The following is an 8,471-nucleotide window of genomic DNA, read 5'->3' on the forward strand; positions in this document are numbered from 1 at the left end:
GGGCCAAGAGAGGACTGGGCCCAGGCCCGACGCAGTGTGGGGAGTGAACCCAAGCCGGGGAAAAACATGGCAGCTGCGGGCGGGAGGGTAGGAGCAAGACTCCTCCCTACATCAGGCCTGGGTCCACTCCTCCCCCACCCCTGCTCTCCTGCATCGGCCCCGAGCCCACTTCTCCTGTCCCCCTGCTGCTGCCCGGTCAGCCTGGTCCTGCTGCTCCCCCTTTGCCCCCCTGCCGTGGCAGCCTGGCTTCTCCCCACCCTTCCCCGCATTGGGCCTGGGCCTGCTCCTCCCTTCCTCCCGCTGTTGCAGCAGGGAGGGAAGGGGGAGCAGGCCCAGATGGGGGGGCGGGGGGGAACCCCATTCTTGACGGGCAATTGGCTAGTTATTTTATATTTTTATATCTTTATTTTATATTATTTTTTCTTTTTTAACCAATTTTATTATTTTATTATTATTTTAAAAGCAAAACATACTTCAATTTGGTATATTAGAAGGCCATAGATGCCTTATTAATAGTTGTGACTTGGTTTGGTCAGGGCTACTAACCAACATAATATAAAGGAAAGAATGTAAAAGAAATCTAAAATAAAATACATATTGAAATAAAAGATAGTTTTGGAATGAAAAAATGTGCCAATATTTCATTTGGAGGGGGTCAAAATGCTGTGTTGAAATTTCCCTTTGAAAAAAAAAAATCAACCTTTACATCTTCCTGCTGACCACTTCAGTGTTAACACAATGGTGTTTCCAGAGGGCAAAATGTTCACTCCAAAAAAGCGTGCCCAGTTCCTGACTGATTGGTTCAACACAATGGTTTTGTGGACCAGTTTTGACTAAGAATGTACATCACAGCTAAACCATGCTACGTACTTTTGGTCCTGGAGCCTCTAGCATGGGGCACAACAGCCCTCAGCTACTTTGAATGGTGCCAGCTATCAGGTGGGGTGAAGAAGCAGCTACAATAGCTAAAGATTGTCAGTGTGGGGCCACCATTTGTTCCTCAGAAGTGCCCTAACAGCAGTTGATGGGAGGAAAGGTACCAGAGATCCATTGCCAAGAAAGCAGCAGATAGTTGCTACATTGTGCTTGGTTCTCTCAGAGATGAGGCAGTAGGCGCACAGGCCTCTCTTCAGGTCTGTGGGCATACTATACCACCTGAACAATCACATATATAGAAGGTCTGGCAGCTTGCCTAGCTTTTGGCTCCTGTGCAGGCAGCTTGCCTCTTGACCTTGTAGGTGAGAAACAAGAGTTTGGTGGTTAGGAAGAATTGGGCTCAGTTCTCTGCTTGCCACAGACTTCTGATGTGACCTCCAGGATGTCACTTAGGGTCAGATTGTTAAAATGTATTTAGGCAACTAGTGCGATTTTTAAAAGCACAGAGGTGTCCAATTCCCACTGGGATGGCTGGGCAGTAGAAATCACTCTCCATCTGCAGGTACTTTTGCAAAGCTGGCCCTCTGCCCTGTGCTTGAGTTCCTCATCTGTTATATGGAGCTAACCATCCTTCTCTGGGGGGAAGCAGAAGGCACCTATTACTCTCACTGCAATTACTACAGCTCACAAGCTCAAGACCTGCTCTGTGTAGTCTGCAGGCACAGTGGGTCTGAGTTTAGGCTTTCAGGTTATCACGTTCGTCTTCAGTTCATGGTCCTGATCATGAAGGAAACTCTACTTCAGCTGCAAAACAAAATGCTGATTTTGTGTGACATCCATGCCCCCTTCCACCTCCCAAATAAATGAGCGAAACTGAATAATAATCATTCACTTATGTCAGCCCAAGGACCACTATTCTGGATGCAGCTGCCAGGGGCAACAATTACAGCAGCTGGGCAACCTACCATCCTCCCTCACTATATATTTCTAATTGTACTGTCAGAAGCATAACTATGTCCAATTTGGAAGAGGTACTCTGGGTCACTGAGGTTGGCAGAGCAGAGAAGGCATCTGAGAGGCACGAGTTTTAGACTCAACCCCAGTTGCAAATGGGTACCTAGTTATTCAGGGAAGTCAAATGCAAAATAGTGCCACAGCACTCCTTTGTCCACTGTTGGCTGTGAAAACTGGCATTCAATAGCTCCAGGGGCTCTAGGCTCAGAAGCAACTTTGGCTTCTTTCTGATTATGGTTTATTGTTTTCTGTCACGTAGGGTGCATCTACATGTCGCTGTACGGTGACATTGCTATAGGGCCATGCTTTAGTACTTCCTTTTAGAAGTACTAAAGCACGGGGCAGTATGGGTGGTTACTGTGCCGTGCGCGCAGTGCATGGTTAGATTTCGCCACTATGGCAATGTAGCTGCCATTCACATGTAGACCCACGTGATTGCTACATCACTGTAGTGTGCCATATGGCAATGTAGCGTGTTGATACCTCACCATAGGGTGACGTGTAGACACACTTACAGTGTCATATATTGAATCACTGCTATTGCTAGCACCAGTCTGAACAGTCAATGTGATGCCTCAAAGGCAGCTGAAGGAATTAGCTAACTGCAAGGTGGCTGGTCTGCCACACAGAACCTGTGGTGGGGAAAGAGTTAATGTCCACCCCCTGAAAATGTGGTAAACACTAGCCCAAGCTGCTGAGGTAATCTCTGTCTCCTGTTTCTGACCCTCCATTAAGCCAGAATGATGCTATTAAGCGTCCTTTGTTCTCCCACAAAGGAGATTGCAAGTAGAGCCACATATCACTAGATGGCACTGGTGGGATGCTCTTCCATGGTCTGTGGGTCACAGGCTTTGTCAGCAAAGAGCATTCCCCCAGTCTTTCAGCCAAACTGCTGGCAATAGGAAGAGTGCAGGACTGCCAAGCAGGACTCCTGGGTTGTTTGAAGTGGTGCCACTCACTGGCTCTGTGACCTTGAATCTGGCTGCTTCATTTTCCCCATCTGTGAAATGGGGAAACATGATAAAAAAATACCCCCAGTAATAACCAAGTTTGGCAATACTCCTATTTACTACCCTGAGGGAAGCTGCTGTTTGAAGAGGAAAGAATTACAGTTGTTATTGAAAGACATTATCAGCCTGAGACCACTGACATGCACGTTATTCTGTTTGTTTGCCTCAGGTTACTTTTTTTTTAACTTCACTTCTTGCTGAGAGCTCTTATTTCACTTGTTTGTTGACTGACATGCTCCTAATTAGTCATGGTATTGAGAAATCATTGTCCCTACTTGAAAAATAGCTGTTGTGATGAAAAATCACATGTGGAAAAATGTTGTTTCAAGTTAAAAAAGAATGATGTGGCACATTGCACAAGTTCATGCAAAGGCCTGCAATATTCAGTCAGTTGGCAGGCAGATAGCTCTGTGGGAGCCTGACACAGGTAGCTTCCTTCTAGTGGTCTGGGCTGCAGGTGACAGCATGCTGCATTGTTTCAGGTTGCTTCTCCCCCTATTTTAGCTGTGTCCCTCCAAATAGACCTCAGCAATTCTGATCTTTCATTTCCCTGGAGTAGGGAACAAAAGGAGTCTGGGACTAGGAGACAATGGCATAACAGTCAACCTGTGGATTGGCTGTCAGACCAGAAGGGGAAGATTGGCTCAGGAACAGGGCAAAAGTGGGATGTGTCAGATGGAGAGCGCAGAGTGGAGCTATGCCTCTAACATGATTCTGTTCTTCCCTCCCTCCCAGATCTTTCAGGTTCAGGAAACAAGGGTTGGATATGCAGCATATGTCCAGGGGAGATCAGTCATGAGACTTGGCCAGTTGCAGGAAAGGAAAAGGCCCATAAAATATCAACAGGAAAGCACTAAAACCCTTTGCTTTTTCCATCTTACAGCTTTACAAGGATGTGCTTCAGAAATGAGAGGGGGGGTGTTATTAGTTAGTTTCACAATGATGAAGTTTACATCCTCTCTTAATGACTGTAGCTCAGTCTACACTTATTTTACTGATGTGGTTTTGAAACTGTTTCCCAAACCTGTTTCAATTTAGTTCTTTCCATCTCTATGACTTTTATAAGCATCAGACTCTGGTTTAACAAATTAAAATAATCTGCAGCTATTTTCTCCCACTGAGTGTCAAACATTTAGTTTGAAACTACTGTAATAATACAACACAGAAGGAAATGGAATAAGATGACTGCTTTCAGATATGCTACTCATTCGTCAGCGGGTGCCAGCAAGATGAACTTTAGCTCTACAGGATTTAAAGTCCTTTACTGCACATTTATGTTAGGGATCAGTTTGCTTAGGGTCTAGGCAAAGGGTATTGTATCTGCCCTTTCCATTGGTAATGCAAATAAAAGCAGTCAAGAGGTGGAGGGCAGGAAAATGCCACTTGTTCTTGCCACTTTTGGTTGGGACACAGAGAGAGGAGACTGTGCCAAGATAAGCGATTGTATTAAGAAGCCTGGCTGCAGAATTCTAGTATTATAAGAGTCTGTCTGTCTGTCTGTCCAAAACGCTTTATTCGCACTCTGACTGGTTGATGGAAACAGCCAATCAGAGTGCTCCAAGCATGGGGGAGCAGCACCATGATTCCGAAGCCATGCTGAAGACTGAACAGAGGGTGGGGCTGCCAAGGACCGGACAGGGAAGAGGCAGAACAGCGGCAGCATGGGGCGTTATATGGCAGCACTCCATCCCAGCCCCTTCCCCCTCCCCCACCTCACCCCCTGTCACTCTTGACGGGCAATTGGCTAGTATTTGATAAGAATGCAAGTGACCAAGAGAGTGACTGTCATTCTTCAAAAAACTTTAATGAAAATTCAAGCTCTCCAATCAATTAGAGCTTCTTTGACTCTTCTAATTTAAATGTGAATAACTTCCTCCATCTGCCTCTGCATCTCAGAAATGGTGGTGGACACTAGTACTTAACATCTTCCAGTTATCTCCCGTTGGAAGTTTCCACAGCATTAGTAGAGACATGATGTGGCAAAAAGTCAGATGACTAATGTGTATGTTTGAAAATAATTTTAGCCTCTGTATATCAAAAACAGATTGTGTGAATTAAGCCCTTGAATTTTGGCATAAAACCGTCTGCTGGCCACAAGCCAAGTACACAAAATCTGCACTGCATTTGAAGTAATGCCATGGGCATTTCTGTTGATTTTTTTGTCTCCTTTCTGAAAATCCAGCTTTTTTCCCCCAGCAAAGTCTACAATGTGTACCTATCTAAAAAAGCTCCTAAAAAAGTTATGGCTTTACCATACCAATTGTACAGTGTAAATTCTATTTTAGGTGGATTATCCTCCACTTCATGCAGGAAACTCAACTGTTCTGGATCACCAAGCCTGTAGGCTAGGCCTCTGACTACTCAGTAGCCAAAGGTGATCTATGGAAATGTGAAGTTTCATTGTAAGAGATGACATACATAGGCATTTCTGAGACTCGGAAGCCTCCACACTTCACATTTTGGGGCAACAAAGGGACATATCTTTCCTTCTGCCTCCATGCCCTTCCTAGGAAGGTTCCAGACTGCCCTCCCAGCAACTGCCCTCCCTTGGCAGGACCTCAGGGGATGACTGTAGCTTTACCTTTCCAGTTGTGAAACCCTCAATCATTTGTCTGTAGATCTAACATACCCCTCTTTCATTCCTCTCAACTAAGAATTTTCTGAAAAAGTTACTCCTCTATGAGGCTGAAGTAAGGCAGACATCATTCCAGAACCAGTGACACCTTTGCCTTATAGAAGTATCATGCTTTTAAGATCCGGTTCCTTTTAGCTGTTCAGAAGTTTTCAGCAGAGATCAGTATTCAAGTTTGGCCAAATGTGTGCACACCCTGCCTTTAAGAAGTGTAATTAATATATATCGACTGAGAGTTGCCTATATATATATTATAATGAGGCAACTCTCAATGAGGAAAACTGAAGCAACACCTAGTTTCCCTCAACAAGAAGGTAAGGTGTATGTCACAATGTAATATTTTGGGCAATGAGGTGGTTTTCCCACTGTAGGAAGTGTATGGTGGGCGTATTACTTAAGAGTAGTGAAACTGCTAGTGAGTGGCACGATTAACCTAGACTTGTATTTTACCCAGCCATGTATTCTGTGTACACCACATTCCAAAACTTATTTTAGGAATATTTTTAGTACTCTTAAATCAGACTGGGACTGTGTTTCTCTCCACAAAGAAAATCAGTTGCTTTAGTTGCCTTAAATCCAACTGAACAAGGTTAAGGAACATACTCTCTTTAAAAATAATGCAAAATTGTTGGTTTATTTATGTAACTATGTGGCATGTTGTATGTATGTGTAATATAATTGTATGTATATTGTATCATTATCACCAGCAATCCCTTGCAGTCAAGGATGATTGTCCTCCATGATTGCCTTATCTGTGAGTCTGAAAATGGCTGACAAGGCCAATCCAAGATTAACAGATTCTGCTGCAACTCAGGTATGTGTTTCCATGCAGGGTGGGTGGCTCTAGATTCTTGATTTGGTCTGTAACATGCTGTTTCTGCTGCTCCCACTTTTCCATTTCCTGGCTTGGGGACAGACATTACACATAAACTGGTTTAAGTGATAAGAAAGTGGTTTAAACATGTAACAGAACAAGCTCAGTGCACATAAACCAGTTTCAAAATGGCTGAAATTTGTTTAAGATAAACCTGGTTGAATGTAGTATCACACTTAACTGATTTGGGTCAAACCGGTTTATGCAATGTCTGTTCTAGACCCCTTCCTGGTTTAAGTTAAATCAGAGTCCCCAATATCCCAGATGCTTTACAGCCCTGGGCTGGGCTGGGCTGTCTGCTCCAGAGAGCAGGGCTGACCCCACCCCTCTGCTCCATAGCTGGAGCTCCAGCAGAGACTGCAGGCACAGCAGGGTCTGCCTGGCTTCCCCCTGCCCCCACCCTCTCTCACCACTCACTGCTCAAGAAGGGATCCCCCCCGCATCTCCACCCCAACCCCACAGACCCTAGGCATATGCTATGCTGGCTAATGCTGAGAGGTGTGTGTGTGTGTCTCCAATTTCACTGGGACAGGACAAAGGCAGAGAGGACAGTGTCTACTTAGGGCTTGTTGGAGCTAATCAACAGGTCAGCTGGTAATGTCCCTCCATTCCTTCCTTAGAAAAAGCTGTTTAAGTAGAGTTTGGACTAATGTGAGAGACTTTTGTTTTCTTGATGGGCTGCTAAATGCTCTGTTATCAGATCCCTGCTGGCTCCCTCACCTGTTACGTTTGCAGACAGTATGAAGAAGCAGGGAGAGGGAGATTGAAAAGCTCAGTATCATCAGCAGATGCATGCACTGTACACCCCACCATTTGCCTCAGACTGCTAGCCAGGGGCTGGGGTCTGGCAACACTCCCACCCCTTGAGCAGCGAGTGGGGAAAAGCCTGGGACAATGCAGGCAGGGTGGAGGTTTAAACCCTTCCCTAATCAGAGCGTCCTGCCAGGGCATGGCCATGCCCCACCTCAGCTCAGCTCTGTTGAAGGGAAGGGAGGGTTGCTATAGCATCCCCGGCTTCTAGTGTGAGCCACTGCAGGCATGTGCCTGCATTTCCTCAGTCTAGAGGAAATGTCTGGGCACTTGCAAACTGGTTCAACCTAGGCTGGTTACAATAACCTGCAAAGACTGAATCAATTTAGGCTCATGCTTTTTTGAATGTCTGACCCTAACCCTGTTGTCATCATGAAATTTCAAAGTACTAAGATCCTTGCAGCAGACTCTTTCTCCATTTTGGCTAGTCCTGGGCCAATTCTCTAATGAATTGATGCTGATTTTTTCAAGTTGGCCTTGAGGATGTCCTAGAAGCACTTTCTCTGCCCTCCTCTTGAGTATACACCTTGACTGAGCTACAAAAACTTGCTTTGGGAGTCTGGAGTTGGACATTTGGACTATGTGGTTGGCCCAGTGAAGTCGATGTTGGATGATCATCACATCGATGCTTGTGGTGTTTGCTTGCAAGAGGGAGCTAATGTTGGCATATCTGTTGTCCCACTGGATTCAGAGGATCTTGTATATTATGTGTGTGTATATGTATGTGTGTGTGTGTGTGTGTGTGTGTGTGTATTTTACACATTCCCACTGGCTAGAATCTACACTCATGTTGCAATCATGGAGTGGGGGGCTGAGAAGTAGCAGCAGCAGCAGCAGCAGTTTGGGCCCAGTTCCTCACTGCCTGGCCCCAGCACATCTCCCCTCCAGCTGGAAGTTGCTCTCACACCACAGTCAGGAAGCAGGGGGCTGGAAAAAGCAGCAGCAATGCTGGGCAGCTCTCATCTGCCTCTCTTTGCTGATGCATTGTCAAAGCCACTCAGATGCACTGGACTGGAAGCAGGTTGTTCTGGCCTATGGATTGAAAAGGTTGCTGGCCCCTGATATAGGCAATACAAACTTCCCCTAACTTTCCTGCAAACATACTCCAATTACTTATGGTGAGTCCACATTTGGGGTGATGGGATAAGATGGAGGTGGTCCATTCAATTCTTGGCCTCTCTGCTGACAGTCCTTACAAGATAGTCAACTGTTGTACATGTACAGATTCCTAATCACACTCACACTAGGAACTATA

Source organism: Crocodylus siamensis, chromosome 2, assembly GCF_052110815.1.
Source record: "Crocodylus siamensis isolate JL-2025a chromosome 2, ASM5211081v1, whole genome shotgun sequence".
NCBI lineage: Eukaryota > Metazoa > Chordata > Crocodylia > Crocodylidae > Crocodylus > Crocodylus siamensis.